Raw genomic sequence first — 16,377 nt, 5'->3', positions numbered from 1 at the left:
ATTCTCACTGTAATAGACAGATTCTCCAAAGCCGCACACTTTATAGCCTTGCCCAGATTGCCATCTGCTTTAACCACTGCTGAACTGTTAGTTGAACATGTCTTTAGGTTACATAATATTCCACATGACACTGTTTCTGACAGAGGTCCCCAGTTTGTGTCTCGTGTGGAAAGCATTCTGCAAAGCCATCAGCACTACCGCTAGCCTCTCTTCAGGATATCATCTCCAAACCACCGGGCAATCGGAGAGGGCTAACCAGGTCCTGGAAACATCTCTCCGATGCATGGTGGAGAAGGAGCCAGATACCTGGAGTACCCTCCTCCCCTGGATCGAATATGCTCACAACAGCCTCCCTAGCGCATCCACGGGTAAGACCCCCTTTGTACCTCTTGGATATCAGCCTCCACTTTTCCCTTCTCATGAACAGGAACTGTCAGTAACCTCTGTACAAGAATACATGGACTGTTGCCGTAGGATTTGGAAGGACACTCAAACTACTCTTGAATGGACCCAGGAGAATCACCAAAGACTCGCTGACCAACACTGTTTTGCTGTGAAGATTTCTTACTCCGCTGTTCTTGTTTTCCAGCCCTACTCCCCTCAGTGTTTTCCTGTCCAGCCCTCCTGAGTTTTTTTGTTCCTGGAACTCTGCTTTTTCTGTTGGACCTTTACTCTTCTCCCCTGCCTGGAGATTTGTGAATAAATCATCAGTGCTTTGATCTGCATTTTGGGGTCCAGACTTGTATGTTCTAGACACTTTGGCAGCACCTATGGTGATAAGTGGTAATTGTAGTGTTTGTTGCTGGACTGCTTACATTGTAATATGTAGCCCCATGGTTATCTGGATTTTGTAATCTTGAAAAATTTCTTTCTGGATCAGAGTGATCCGATCCAATGTTGTTTTGAAAAACTGGCACAAAAGTAACATGGATTAGCTGGACAACAAAACATGGGATTTCCAAATCTGGTTCATTCTGAGCCAGATTGCATTTTTTTTAACAATTGGGCACTGCTTATAAAAATGAACATCTCAAAATCTAAATAATGTACTTAATTCAAATAACTTAAGAAGTGCTAAGAAATAAAAATTTTACTTTTTTTTTTTTTAATGACACAATATTCAAGTTTACTGTCTTACATAACCTGTAAAGACTTCAGGGATATAAAGCATTTGAATATACTCCAAGAAATGACATTACAGTAAGCAAAATACTACTGTCTGCACTGGCAGACCATTTCTAATGCAGTAGCTGTCTTTGTGCCTGTCAATCAATCAATCAATCAATCAATTTTATTTATAAAGCCCAATATCACAAATCACAATTTGCCTCACAGGGCTTTACGGCATACGACATCCCTCTGTCCTTATGACCCTCACAGTGGATAAGGAAAAACTCCCCAAAAAAAACCCTTTAACAGGGAAAAAAAACGGTAGAAACCTCAGGAAGAGCAACTGAGGAGGGATCCCTCTTCCAGGACGGACAGACGTGCAATAGATGTCGTACAGAACAGATCAACATGATAAATTAACAGTAATCCATATGACACAGAGAGAGAGAGAGAGATGCAGGTAATGACAGTATCTTACAACAACATTAATGAAAGTAATAATATTATAGTTATAGTTCTGGTTACTGCGGTACAATATGTTGAAAGTATGTATTAATACCTGGCAGTATACATGTGTGACAATAATCATATGTGTATAATAACAGAAGAAGTATGACTAATGACTAATGATGGCAGCAGCAGGAGGCATCTGGCGGGACCACGGCAGCAGCACAACCACACACGTCACGCTGTCCAGGCACCGCTGTGATATGAGTTAATCTGAGAGACAGTGGAGCACAAAGGCTCCGGAGAAGAAGCCGAGTTAGTGACATCCAGAATGGCCGGGTTAGCTAGATGCAGTAATAGGATATGAGAGAGAGAGAGAGAGAGAGAGAGAGAGAGAAGGGGCCGGTGTATTATAGAGGGTCCTCCGGCAGACTAGGCCTAAGTCAGCCTAACTAAGAGCTGGTACAGGACAAGCTTGAGCCAGCCCTAACTATAAGCTTTATCAAAGAGGAAAGTCTTAAGTCTAGTCTTAAATGTGGAGACGGTGTCTGCCTCCCGGACCGTAACAGGAAGATGATTCCACAGGAGAGGAGCCTGATAGCTGAAGGCTCTGGCTCCTGATCTACTTTTGGAGACTTTAGGGACCACGAGTAACCCTGCGTTCTCAGAGCGCAGTGTTCTGGTGGGATAATATGGCACTATGAGCTCTCTAAGATATGACGGAGCTTGACCATTTAGAGCCTTATAAGTTAACAGTAGGATTTTAAATTCAATTCTGGATTTTACAGGGAGCCAGTGCAGAGAAGCTAAAACAGGAGAGATATGATCGCGTTTCTTAGTTCCTGTTAGTACACGTGCTGCTGCATTCTGAATTAGCTGGAGAGTTTTTAAGGACTTACTAGAGCTACCTGATAATAGAGAGTTACAATAATCCAGCCTTGAGGTAACAAAAGCGTGGACCAATTTTTCTGCATCTTTTGGTCAGGATAGGCCTAATTTTGCAATATTACGCAGATGAAAAAATGCAGTCCGTGAGGTTTGCTTTAAATGAGAATTAAAGACAAATCTTGATCAAATGTTACTCTGAGGTTTCTTATGGTAGTGGCAGGGGCCAGAGCAATGCCATCTAGAGAAACTATGTCATCAGATAAAGAGTCTCTGAGTTGTTTGGGGCCAAGAACAATAACTTCAGTTTTGTCTGAATTTAACATCAGGAAATTGGTGCTCATCCAAGTTTTTATGTCTTTAAGGCAATTATGGAGTTTAGTTAATTGATTGCTTTCTTCTGGCTTCATTGATAAATACAACTGAGTATCATCCGCATAACAATGGAAATTTAGAGTGATTTCTAATGATGTTGCCTAAAGGAAGCATATATAGAGTAAACAGGATTGGTCCGAGCACAGAACCTTGCAGAACTCCAAAACAAACTTTAGTACGTAAGGATGGTTCATTGCGAACGTCAACAAATTGAAAACGATCAGATAAATAAGATTTAAACCAGCTTAGTGCTGAACCTTTTAAGCCAATTAAGTGTTCCAGTCTCTGTAGAATTTGATGGTCAAGTGTGTCAAGCGCCGCACTAAGATCTAATAAAACAAGTACAGAGGCGAGTCCTTTGTCTGAAGCAATCAGAAGGTCATTTGTAATTTTAACTAGAGCTGTCTCAGTGCTATGATGCACTCTAAATCCTGACTGAAATTCCTCAAATAAATTATTATCCTGGAGAAAATCACACAGCTGGTCTGCGACTACTTTCTCAAGGATCTTTGACTAGTAGTCTATAGTTGGCTAACACCTCTGGATCCAGGGTGGGCTTTTTTAGTAGAGGTTTAATTACAGCTATCTTAAAAGACTGTGGTACATAGCCTGTTAATAAGGATATATTGATCATATCTAATATATGAGTGTTAACTAAAGGAAAGACCTCCTTAAGTAGCCTAGTTGGGATGGGGTCTAAGAGACACGTTGATGATTTAGATGAAGAAATCACTGCAGTCAATTCTTGAAGAGAAATTGGGGAGAAGCAATCTAAATATATATTAGGTCTTACAGCTGTGTTTGAGGTTAGATAGGTACTATCTGAGGGCAGGAGGTCATGAATTTTGCCTCTAATAGTTAGAATTTTGTCATTAAAAAAGCTCATAAAATCATTACTGCTAAGGGCTAAGGGAATACAAGGCTCAATAGAGCTTTGACTCTCAGTCAGCCTGGCTACAGTGCTGAAAAGAAACCTGGGGTTGTTCTTATTTTCTTCTGTTAATGCTGAGTAATAGTTTGCTCTGGCATTGCGGAGGCCCCTCTTATAAGTTTTGAGACTGTCTGTCCAGATTAAACGAGATTCTTCCAGTTTGGTTAATCGCCAATTCCTTTCAAATTTTCGCGATATTTGTTTTAACTTATGGGTTTGACAGTTATACCAAGGAGCGAACTTTCTTTGCTTTTTTAACTTCTTTTTAAGAGGAGCTACAGAGTCGAGCGTTGTTCGTAGCGAGCCTACGGCGCTATCAACAAAATGATCAATTCGGGAGAGGTTAAAGTCGGCACGGGAAACCTCTGTTACTGAGGGACTTGGTATTGAATTTAATGACGAAGTAATCTTTTCCTTAAGTTTTGCGACAGCACTATCTGATAAACATCTAGTATAGAAACTGTTGCTGAGTGGCGTGTAATCGAGTAAAAAGAAATCAAAATTAATCAGATAATGATCCGATAGCGAGGGATTCTGTGGAAAGACTTTTAGGTTATCAATTTCAATTCCATATGTCAGAACTAGATCGAGGGTATGGTTAAAACAGTGAGTGGGTTCATGTACACCCTGACTGAAGCCGATGGAGTCTAATAATGAGATAAACGCGGTAGCCAGGGAGTCATTATCAAGGTCGACATGAATGTTAAAATCGCCTACAATAATAACTTTATCAGATTTAAGAACTAAACTGGATAAAAACTCTGAGAATTCAGATAAAAATTCAGAATACGGGCCAGGAGCACAGTACACTATAACAAATAAAAGTGGCTGCGAGGTTTTCCAGGTCGGATGTAAAAGACTAAGAACGAGGCTTTCAAATGAATTATAATCTAGTTTAGGTTTAGGGCTGATTAACAGGCTAGAGTTAAAAATGGCTGCAACTCCCCCTCCTCGGCCGCTGCCTCGAGGAATGTGGGTATTATTATGACTGGGAGGAGTGGACTCATTTAGACTGATATATTCATCTTGACACAGCCAGGTTTCAGTGAGACTGAGTAAATCAATATGATTATCTGATATTAATTCGTTTACTAACACTGCTTTGATAGAGACCTGATATTTAACAGTCCGCATTTAATTCTCCTGTTTTGTCTTTCTGTCACAGAAGAGGTTTTAATTTTTATGAGGTTGTTATGCACAACTCCTCTTTGTTTAATTTTAGATTTAGATAATTTAGGCGGTCGGGGGACAGACACTGTTTGTATAAAACTATTAAAACTATGGCTGGGTAACTGAACTAGAAGCTCAGAGAGGCGTTTAGGACTGCGTCTCCGAGTCCTGGTCTCAACTCTGGGTTGTCAGGGATTTAAATTACTAATAAAGTTTGCCAGGTTCCTAGAAATGAGAGCAGCTCCATCCAAAGTGGGATGAATGCCGTCTCTCCTAATAAGACCAGGTTTTCCCCAGAAAGTTTGCCAATTATTAACAAAACCACATCGTTTGCTGGACACCACCTGGACAGCCAGCGGTTAAATGATGACATGTGGCTAAACATGTCATCACTGGTCAGGTAGGAGGGTCCAGAGAAAACTACGAGTCCGACATCGTTTTTGCGTATTCACACGAAGCAATATTAATTTTAGTGACCTCCGATTGGCGTAACCGGGTGTCATTGCCGCCGATGTGAATAACAATCTTACTGAATCTACGTTTAGCTTTAGCCAGCAGCTTTAAATTTGATTCAATGTCGCCCGCTCTGGCCCCAGGGATACATTTGACTATGGCCGCTGGTGTTGCTAACTTCACGTTTCTCAGAATAGAGCTGCCAATAACCAGAGTTTTATCCTCAGCGGGTGTGTCGCTGAGTGGGGAAAAGCGGTTGGAAACGTGAACAGGCTGGTGGTGAGCCGTGGGCTTCGGCTTGGAGCTGTGCTTCTAGCGAACCGTAACCCAACCTCCCGGCTGAACGGGTGTTACCGGAGGACAGTTAGCAGAGGCTAAGGCTATGCTATGTGGCTCCGCACCGGCTACAGGGGACTGGCTAACTACCGCAGCTGCTGAATGGTTTTCCATGGTGCGGAGCCACGCTTCTAATTCACTAAGCCTCGCCTCCAACGCAGCAAATAAGCTACACTTGTTACAATTACCACTGTCGCTAAAGGAGGCAGAGGCATAACTGAACATTTGACACACCGAGCAACAGAGAGCAGGAGAAGGAGAAGTCATGGCTAAGCTAATGTAGCTAACAAGGCTAAGAGCATGCAAACAACAGCTAAGAGATTAGCGAGAAAGTTGTAGAAGGGAGGAGAGCTATAGGTGCTGTCCTTTTTGTTTGCGTCTTTGTTTCTTTCTGTGTGTGTTTGTTTGGTGTTTTGTTTTTTTTTAAGCTCCAATCATTTCACCTTCATTTCACCAGGAGCAATGCTGCATTCAGCCAGGTTTTGCTGTGTTATAATTTAAAAGCACACTGAAAAATATTTAGTTACTTGATTAGCAGATCAAACCAAAAACACAATCAGTGAAATGAAAGTGTTTCTTTAGTTGGTATCACACATATCTCTGAGCAGTCAAGCAAAACTTTTTCCACACAGTGTACTGTTATCCTGTGTCTAAATTCTGTGCATGCCTCTTTGATCTTTTTCCCTTTTTCTCTCAGCCTCCCACACTACCAGACATACACATTCACATCTCCACCTGCAATTCTCAACACACCTGCACTTTCTTGTCTACTTCCAAGTATAGACCCACTGGGGCACACACAACGCAGGCCAGGGCCGGGCCGGGCCATAATGCCCCCATTGTTGCCGGCCTGCTGGCTCCAGAGCCTGGGAGTAGATTCGATGCATCCATTCCCACTCTGTGACACTCATCCAGGCATACCTGCATGCAAGACAATCTCCTAAGAATGTCCAAGCTTGTCTGAGGGGCTGTTGTTGCTTACTGCTTTGTCTCATGCCATTCCCAGACTGCTGCGAGGCACAAGGCAGGACCTGAGGGAGTATTGGTTTGTCGTACAGAAAAGCAGAAATACATTTTTCTTTGTTTATGAGGGAATTCTCCTGCTCAGCTTACCCCTCTCTCTCTCTCTCTCTCTCTTCTCTTTCTTCTTTTAAAAATAGGACAGCAATGTGTGAATGATATGGCAGAAAAGGAGAGCAGAAAGAGAGACGGGGTAGCAAATATGATGGATGTTGAAATCTATGGGGAGGGAGGAGAAAAGAAAAAGAGGAGGTGGAGAGAGAAAATGTGAGGAAAGGTGACCAGAGGTGGGGAGTCTGTCGGGGATGGAGAGCGAGAGTAATGAAAAATGGAGAAAAGATGGAGAGGGTAGATTTTGTCTCCCCATCACGGTGCTGTCAGGTTTATAAATAACAGTAATCAATGGCTCAGCTGGCTCTGTCCTCTGCACTAATTGCTTTAAGTGCTTAAAAACCAGCTAATGCACTTTTTTCCAACACAGCCTGGTTATAGAGCTGCCACCGTGCTTTTGTTTTGTGCGCTGCCAATACACTTTTAAACCGATGTCTTTCTGGACACAGTGCTCGCGTCATTAGTTAGTTTTGTATGTTACACTTGATTTGGTCTTATAGCATGATACTGTACCTTCAAATAGCTGGACACATAGGATGATTATAGCCAGGATTTGGCAAAATAAGTGGATTTGATTTTTGAGATCAGACCAAGTGGTGCTAGTTTGTATCAGATAATGCAGTATGTGACCTAGGACTCACCACTGATCCAATATCCCTAACATTTAATTTCATTAACGAAAACTATGACTGAAAATGATGTTGACAAACTAAAAAAAGGACACTAAAATCTTAGTGGTGGACTATTGGACATTCAAAATTAGACAAGGGGAGAGCAGAATGATAAATTATTTTTTAAATTTATTAAAATGAATGATTAAAAGTACAGAGACAAGTACAGAGACAAGTACAACAGTGCTTGCAATTATTTTCTAATGCTGTATGAACAGTATAAAATCGGAGAGCCGGCGGGCAGGTAGCAGCTGTGTGTGTCTGACTGTGAATGGTGGAGCTGTTGAATGCATTTGTGGAGTTTGTTGGTGAAGCAGTGGCTGTTAGCAGCTAGCTCCGCTTGTTAGCATCTGTTGATCCCTGAAGGCTTGGCTCCGGACTGTATGGAGGAAGTCAGTGTTTTGATTGGTGTTTGATAGACAGGTTTGTGTAGCTGCTCTTTAAGTGAACAGTATGAATTCAGATCAGTTTTCTCTGACAGAGCTGAAAGTCCAGTTTTAACCACCAACTCTGTGAGGGGACACATTTAAACATCCAGACTAACACATTGCAGATTAAGAAAGAATTCAGGCTAAAATAAAGTTATTTTTCTACTTTTTAATAGTGAGATCGCTTTGTAAAAGATTATGTAGAGCTACGCAGGTGTTAGCAATGCCTTGACATTGGGAGCAAGGCTGATGTAAATGATTTTTTATGAAAAACCTTGTATATGTTTGTGGTTTATAATTCTCCTCATGTATCAGCATCATCAGTAATACATTTCTAAATAGGACTCTTGACCCCTTGTTTGTCACATGTTTTCAATTGTTGTGGATAAGCAGATTGGCAGGTTCAATGCCCAAAATGCAGGCGTCTGGAGAAAGTGCCATGACATAAAGTTTTTGTACACTTTCCCCACAAACCTTCTTCCAGGTAAGCCTAGTGTGAACTCAGCAGATTCAGTTCATCTTCTCACATACCTCCCAACAGCATTTGGGCCAGGGACTTGTCCTATATTCCAGCTCTATTTGACAGGTATCCACTGTCTTTGGGCTAACAAGCACAACTCTTACTCTGCTGCAGCCCTGAACATTGTGCTGGATTTAATTTTTCATTCCTTTTGTATCTCTCATTCCAGAAGTGTTCAGAACCCAGACTGCATGTTTAATTTTATAGTCTTTAACATTGTTGAACTGCAATACCATGGATAGTGGAAGAAGTTAAACCCAGTGTTAATTTTTGTCAGCTTTTTTTTTTTTTTTTTTTACATCTAGTCTTAGTTCTGAGATCAAGGCAAAAAAAAGTTGGGTAAGTTCTATGTGCAAAATTACCTGCATCTTCTGATTTCCTTCTGCATCGTTGTGCCAATAGAACAAACACAGCATAGACTTCTGCTGATTGAACAACAAACCTCTAATTTAGCCCTTCGCTAATTTGAATGGGGATAAAATAATTTAATTATGCGGCTCCTCTAGACCTCTGAAATGTTATCAGACTGAATGGATCATTGGTCAGTGATCATTATGTGGGGTTGTGACGCTCAAAAAAATGTATCCACTGATGTACAGATGTCTCTTTCCTATTATAAGGCAATGGGGAAAAGTCTTTTTGGGCCCAGTGGCATCACGTGACGGATCCAGAAGTTAAAGTTACACAGTTTTGTCACAATGTCAAATTTGCTTTAAAGCTCAGTGCTGTTCCTGGGGGCTTGACTCAAGCTCTTATTGGTTTTGCCTTCTTATTGTCATCTCACCTAGTGGGGCACCTTAAGGTATCTCTTTAAGTTTGAAGTATTCTTACTAGCTGTTTTGTAGCTACAAGGTGTCTCTCCTGACAAACTCACACCTTATGCAGTATCATTTTAACATAACTTTTTGTTGTTGTTGTTGTTTTAGTATTTATTTCTGTCATATGAACATAAAAACACATTTTCAACAGTTCTTTTTCTTTCATTAAACTACAGTATGAAAATATACTGTGGTAAACTTAGGTTTGTTGACTGCAAGAATAAGGCAAAGAGATGAATTCTGAACCAGGAAGTGCTCTTTTTTTTTTTTTTTTTTTTTACCTCAGCACAACCATTCTAATATCTACACAGGCAGGAAACTCTACACATTTAGCCTCAACACACCACAATATGTTAAGTGCACAAAGATAGAGTTGTCTGTTGTCCTTAAACTAATTAAGCGAAATCATATTTATAAATTTTAGTCAATTTATCTCAAAACTCAAAAACAAATACAGAAAATAAAGAAAGAAATAAAGAATAAAAACAAATAAAGAAATTATGTCAAGCTCCAAAGGAAAGAGTTTTAAAGTTTCTTTGTCATTTTGACAAATCAAATTTTGTGTCATGGATGAATTTGGGTTTACGGTAGGGTGCAGTTAGGTAGCACTGTTGGTGCTGTGCTGCTGGTCCAAAATGCCACAAGACAAAATGGATTTGGATGATGTTACAAGTAATGTAAGTTTGTCTCTTCTTTTAACGACAAGAAAATAAAGATAGATTTTATTAAGGTTTTTATTTATAAAGTACTTTTTTTCTTTTTTGGCAAATACATGTACATTTAGTTGAACTTATTGTTTAATGAATTTGACCACTTCTATACTAATTAAAATTATAGCTGCTGCGCAGCAATGGTCGGGGCTGGGCAATTTTAGGCAATATTAGGCAATTCTGAGCAACAAGCAGAGTGTAGGAAGATGAAAAAACGGTGGCATTCTAAGCATAAGAGACTACGCTCTATCTGACTGAGCTAATTAGCAAGAGACTGCGGTATGTTTAAAACTTCTTCTAGCTCATTATAGGAATTCTACAGCTGCAATGATTAGTCAGTAAATCAATAAGTCAAACACATAATTAATCCACAACTATTTCATGATAGATTGATTGTTTCAGGCATCAGTGTTGGAGTTACCTTCGCAGATTTGAGGATATCGTCCTCAAATCTTGCTTTATCATGGTTTTGGACCTTTAGTCAGACAAAGTGAGATGTTTGTGGATGCCAGATTGGCACATTGGATATTTTAGACAACTGGAGACTTTCCCTTATAATATATATATGTTTTCAAGACAGGGGTACATCTTTGATCCAAGGTTAAGACTTTTAATCTGCCATTGCACTACCTACCTACTACAAAAAGAAGAGTTTTTCCGAACAAAGAGGTGCTCATCCCATAACTGAGAAAAAGCCAGTTTTAGAGCCTAGGTGGAATTCATTGATAAAACTGTTTTTAGGACAGAAGCTACTTTTCAGAATGGATTGCTGAGACTTGCCAAATTACTCTTTCTAAATCCCATACTGATGTTTCTTTTTTATAAATATGTTTGTTATCCTGTTCCCTGTAGCTTCAATAACATTGTTAAACACTGATGTCTGACCCAGCACTAAACCAGCAGCTCAGGGGTCCCTTTCTTAAGAAGTCATAATCTATTTCATCATAAAACACTGAATGTGTGGTATATGTAAAAGCCCATGTAAAAAATGTAATACACACACACTAAAACAAATCATATCACAACATAGAAGTTACATCATATAATTATGGCATGCCCTTCAATTGTGGATGAGTGGCTGAAGTGATCAGACTCATAATATACAAGGAAAAAAAACCCCTCAAGAACAAGAAAGTAAGAATAACATTAACTGCTAGCAATTATGAACAAACTGGCCTGATCTAGCTTAAAGCAAAACATTATCCATGGTGACAAAGATGAAAACATCTTTTAAAATGTAAAAGTAGCTATTGGATAGACTCTGCATATTGACTGATAGTTAAGCCAAATAAACAGGGAAAAGAGACAAGGGATAACAGGGAAAAGTGTTGATAAAGAGTATTTGTCCCTCTGCGAAACTGCCTGGATCATAATTATTTTAACCTCAGTAGTCTCTAAGCCATGTCCATTCTGCCTTAGCTGAGGCTTGAACTCACAACTTATGAGAATGAGGTCCGTCTTCTATCCCACTGAGCTAATTGGCAAGTGACAGTTCATGTGTGGCTTCACAAATTGACTAAGCCAAGCATCAGGGTGCCAGACAGTAGCCAAGCATCAGGCCATGCCATGGAAAAGCAAATTTCAAAGTGAAAGTTCCAAAGTTGTAGCACATATGGTTGATTTGTTATGAATTTTCAAAGTTTTGAAATTTAGAGGCTTGCTGTAGCGCCACCATCAGTACTATCGTCTTGTGTTTCCAGTTGAGGACATCTGGCATGGGACTGGACCTTTATGAAAAGTTTGGGTAGATGTCTCATATGGAAATGTTGTACGAGCTAAGGCTTGAACTCACAATTTTCAACACCAAGTACCATCTTCTAGCTCACTGAGCTAATTGGCAAACAGAAATCAGTCACATGTAGCTTCACAAATTGACTAAGCTAGTCACCTGTGTGCAAGACAGCAGCTGTTAGTGTGTAAAGGCAGATTTCAAATGGCTGTCAAAAAATCAGTTATTAAGACAAAAATCTGAAAATACAAAAATTGCATCTAGACAGCATGGAGATGTTGGTAATTTGTTTTTAACAATGATTTATTGGCTCCATAAGTGAAACACTGATGTTTAAAAATGCCATTTTTGCATTGACTCCAATTGTTTGCATGAGGGCGAAATTCAAAATGCTGTAAAAAAATTCAGTTTTTGAGATAAAATTCTGATATTTTCCAAACATCATCTACCATGACTCCAAAATTTTGTCATTTTTTTTTAATGAACATTGAATTCAAATAAAAACACGAGAAGTTTGTGCTCTAAAGAAATGATCAGCAAAAACCTTCTAAGCCCTATGATAAGCTATTATGGCAAGGCTTAACTATACAGACCAGTGAGCAGTGATAACTAACATGTGTTTGGGGTCATCGGGAGGGAACCTCCTTTCACCAGTGTTTCGTCTAGTTGGTCCCACAACACCTCCAGGAGGCTAGACAGTGATCTCTAGTGTCCCAGAGACACTCCCCTAATGCCAGGTCTCACTGCTCCCCACACCAACCCAATAACCTCCTTTACCTTACTTACACATGGCTTTCTCAGCCCAAACAGCACTGCCACCTTCAACTAAACCCAGGCTCCATACATGCGAGCTCCAGGTAGAAACAGTACTGATACTACATTTCCTAGCACATTCACCATACTCTATCTCACACGCTACATAGCATAACTCCAATATAAGCTAAAGTTAAAGGAGATAGATAAACTCACAGGATCAGCAAACACACTCACCTTGCAGCATGGTCTCAAACAAAAGGGATTCAAATAGGCCACTTCCACACTTAAATAACCTTCCTCTTCCTGAATTTCCTCCTGAGAGGAAGTGGATCTCTCCACCTGATCTCAAGGAGTTATGTACTCTGCATAGTAGTTCCCCCTGCTGGCCCCCAACTGACATTATTTCTTCTCACCCAGATCCATTGACTTGCTCTACCTGCTTCATCTGACCTTTCCTTCACTGTCTTCCTCAAACTCTGTCCCTGCACTTCGAGTTCCCCCAGGAGCAAGATAGCTGATCTTGCTATGAATCCCCTACACCCCACTTCCACTGGACAAATCCTAGTCTTCCATCCTCGCTGCTCAGCTTCTGCTCCTAAGTCTGCATATCTAAGCTTTTCTCTTTCATAGGCTTCTTCCACTGAGTCTTCCCAAGGGACTGTCAGCTCAATGAAATAAACTATCCGTTCACTCACTGACCACAACACTATGTCAGGCCTCTGCTTGGTACAAACTATTTCCTGGGGAACAACAAGCTTTCCCCCTAAATCTACTTGCATTTCCCAATCACAAGCACCTTCTAGGCAGCCACACCCTTGCCTCCTTACTAACTTATCCCTTCTGTATTTCTCTCCCTCATGGACAAACTGAATTGCTAAACTCCTATCCTAAACACCCTCTGAATTCACGTCTTCGTTTCCCTTCGATGTCTGCAGCTAAACATTTCAACACCTGGTTATGTCACCATGTATATCGGCCTTGTGACAAGCTAACTTTACAGCCTGACGAAATATGCCTTAAGGTTGCAGTACCTGAACACAATGGGCATGATGGGTCACCATTTACCCACAGTTTTAGGTTCTGGGGGGTTGGTAACACATCATATGTAGCTCCTACCAGGAATCTAATACGATTCTCCTCCATATTCCACAGGTCCCACCAACTAAGCTTCCTCTTCTCTACACTTTCCCAATTCAACCACTGTCCCTGTTTAGCCTGGGCCACTACCTTTGCACCCCTTAATATCTCCTCCTGTCCTCCTGTCTACGCATCTGTTCTTTCTTTTATCTTTGAGACCTGCTTTATTCCATACCAGTTCGCCTGAGCCAAGCCCCAGACCTCCCCGGCCAAACTGAACATTACCTACAGTCTCTGCATGCCTAAGAGCTGCCTCTGCCTCCTGAACTGCCAATCTTGGGTTCCATTTCCTCCCCTTGGTTGGATTTGGAACCACAATCTTAACTACCATGTCCTTACTCCCAGATAACAAGAGCTCTGACCTTGGCACATTTAAATTCCTCTGTTAAACTAGATACTGGCAAATGAAGTATCCCTTTTCCATACAATGCAACACTACTTAGGCACATAGGAGCACCCAACCACTTCCTAATATAGGAGCTTACCGACCTTTCAATTCTCTCCACAACAGATATTGGAATTTCATAAATTGACAATGGCCACATTAACCTAGGATATAGCCCAAATTGCAAACACCACAACTTCAACTTTCCTGGAAGTTCGGATTTATCTATTCTATCTAATCCTTCAGCCACATCTTTTCTAAATTTCACCACCTATTCCTCATCATTCAACTCCACATTGTACCACCTACCTAAGCTCTTTACTGACTTTTCCCTAATTGTTGGGATTTCCTCATCATCTATGACGAACTTCCTATCACTTAACTTCCCTCTACGTATCGAGATGCTTCTGGACTTACTAGGCTTGATCTTCATGCTGGCCCACTTGAGGTTCTTACTTACCTTCTCTAGTAGCCTCTTTGTACATGGCATTGTGTTGGTCACCAGTGTCATGTCATCCATGTAAGCCCTAACTAGTGGAAGATGCAACCCGTTCTGCCGTCTCTCCCCACCTACCACCCACTTAGAAGCCCTGATGATTACTACCATCGCCATAGTAAATGCTAATGGAGAAACTGTATGTGGTGGACTAGTGCAGGAGAGGGAGTGAATGCAGCTTGGGCCTGACTCCTTCTATGTTTCCACCTCCTAATCAGGGCCTGGCAAATATAAGTCACCTGTAGCTTTCCCTCTCCCCTCTTTCTTGCCTCATGCTCTGTTCCTGCTGTGGCTGTTTGCTTGCTTGCTCCAGGTACCAAGCTGATTTCCCTCCTGCCCTGCTGCCTTCCTATATCAGATACCTTGAGGTGGTCCTCCTGCCCCTTTTTGTATCGCTGCTGCTTTGCCCTACTTGGTTTTGTTTGCTTTGTCCCTTTGGCTTTATGTGCCTTTTTGCCTGTTTTGCCCTTAACCATTAATTTGTTTTTGTTAATTATTACTTTAGTTATTGTACAATTGATTTGTGATTTAGCTGTTGTTTTTTTAGTCTGGCATATTTTGTAATGTTATCTCTTGAGTTTCCATAGTTGAGTTTTGAGTTAATTCAGATTTGTTCAGCCAACTGGGATGCATTTTTGTTTGTGTTTAATTATCTTTCTGTGAGTTTCTTTTTCTTTATTACAGGAGCAGAGAGTCATATTGGTGAGAGGCTAGGCACCCGTGGTGAGGTCCCTTCACGTTTGTGTGTGAGTAGTTGCACTGGGACACCATAGACTGCACCATTTTTTTGTTTAAGGATTGCTGTGTTTGTTTGCTGTGCCCACTTGTGGTGGTTAGTGGTAGCACCCCGAGGCACTCCTCTGTGTAGTCTGCCTCTCCCAAGTGGCCTCAGCTCCAATTCTTTTCCTTAGTTTTGTTTATGTTGGGCTGAGTTTTTAATTATTGTATCAGTCATTTTTAGAATTTCTATCAGGCCTTTTTTTTTTAGTATAAATTGTAATAAATTATTTTTATATACCTAAATTTTTGGTTGTTTATTAATCTTATTCTTCTCCCTTTTCAGCAGCCCCAGCCCCTCCCATTTGCTTTGATTATTTTTATCAATAAAACCATTTCTGCCTTAACTGATTACACGTCTCAGCCTCTTTCAGTAACGAACCTGTGTGCCTTAGCAATTATTCTACACACTATTCAAGGTACTTTAAGTATTTCCTGGGGTGAAACTCCCCAGGTGGCGTTGTTGGCTCATCCTCTATCCTCCCGCGTGTTAAAATTCCAATTTATACCTACCTCTCCCTCGCCACATGTACACCCTGCCATGATGCCTATTTCTAGCCTCTGCCAACCTGTTGTGAAACCTGCTGTCCTTAGACACAACCTAATATCCTGAAAATATGCTTTCACTAAGTTTAACAACTACCTGTGGCACTTTGAAGTAGTCAAATACACTCTAAAATGAGGCTATGCGGTACTGAACCATACGCATTTGCAAGATCTAAAAATATTACATGCAGGTCCCTTTTCTTAATCTTCGCTGCCTGAATCTGGTGCCAGATCATGCTAGTATGCTCTAAACACCCTGCAAAACCTGGTATTCCTGCCTTCTGCACCATAGTATCTATTAAGCTATTCCTTTCCAAGTAGCTAGCTAATCTCTGCGCCACTGCACTAAAGAAAATCTTCCCTTCTACATTCAAGAGAGAAATCATCCGGAAAATGTATTTAGCAAGAATTTGCAAGTACATGTTTACAATACCGTTTACAGTCAAACATTTTGATGCACTGTAGGCTCAATTTTCGATAAATCAAAAAGCTGTGTGGATCGTTTGTGTAGGACAGTCTGAAGATGCTCTGTAGCAAGTTTGGTGTCAATTGAGCAAAAATTGTGG

The 16,377-nt window shown here is 40.7% G+C and overlaps 1 protein-coding gene across 2 annotated transcripts in view; it reads right to left on the bottom strand.

The window, feature by feature from the left end:
* Nucleotides 1–3,408: 3,408 nt before the first annotated feature.
* The window catches only part of LOC125885864 (uncharacterized), a 375,199-nt gene continuing 362,230 nt past the window's right edge, over nucleotides 3,409–16,377 (bottom strand). For both annotated transcript variants that reach the window (XM_049571680.1, XM_049571671.1), the window contains one exon: nucleotides 3,409–3,484. The gene's annotated coding sequence lies outside the window, so the exon portion shown is untranslated. The remainder of the gene's footprint in view (nucleotides 3,485–16,377) is intronic.

Source organism: Epinephelus fuscoguttatus, linkage group LG1 (assembly GCF_011397635.1).
Source record: "Epinephelus fuscoguttatus linkage group LG1, E.fuscoguttatus.final_Chr_v1".
Classification (NCBI taxonomy): Eukaryota; Metazoa; Chordata; class Actinopteri; order Perciformes; family Serranidae; genus Epinephelus; species Epinephelus fuscoguttatus.
The sequence above is the reverse complement of the archived record's forward strand: the minus strand, read 5'-3'. Positions and strand labels throughout refer to the sequence as shown.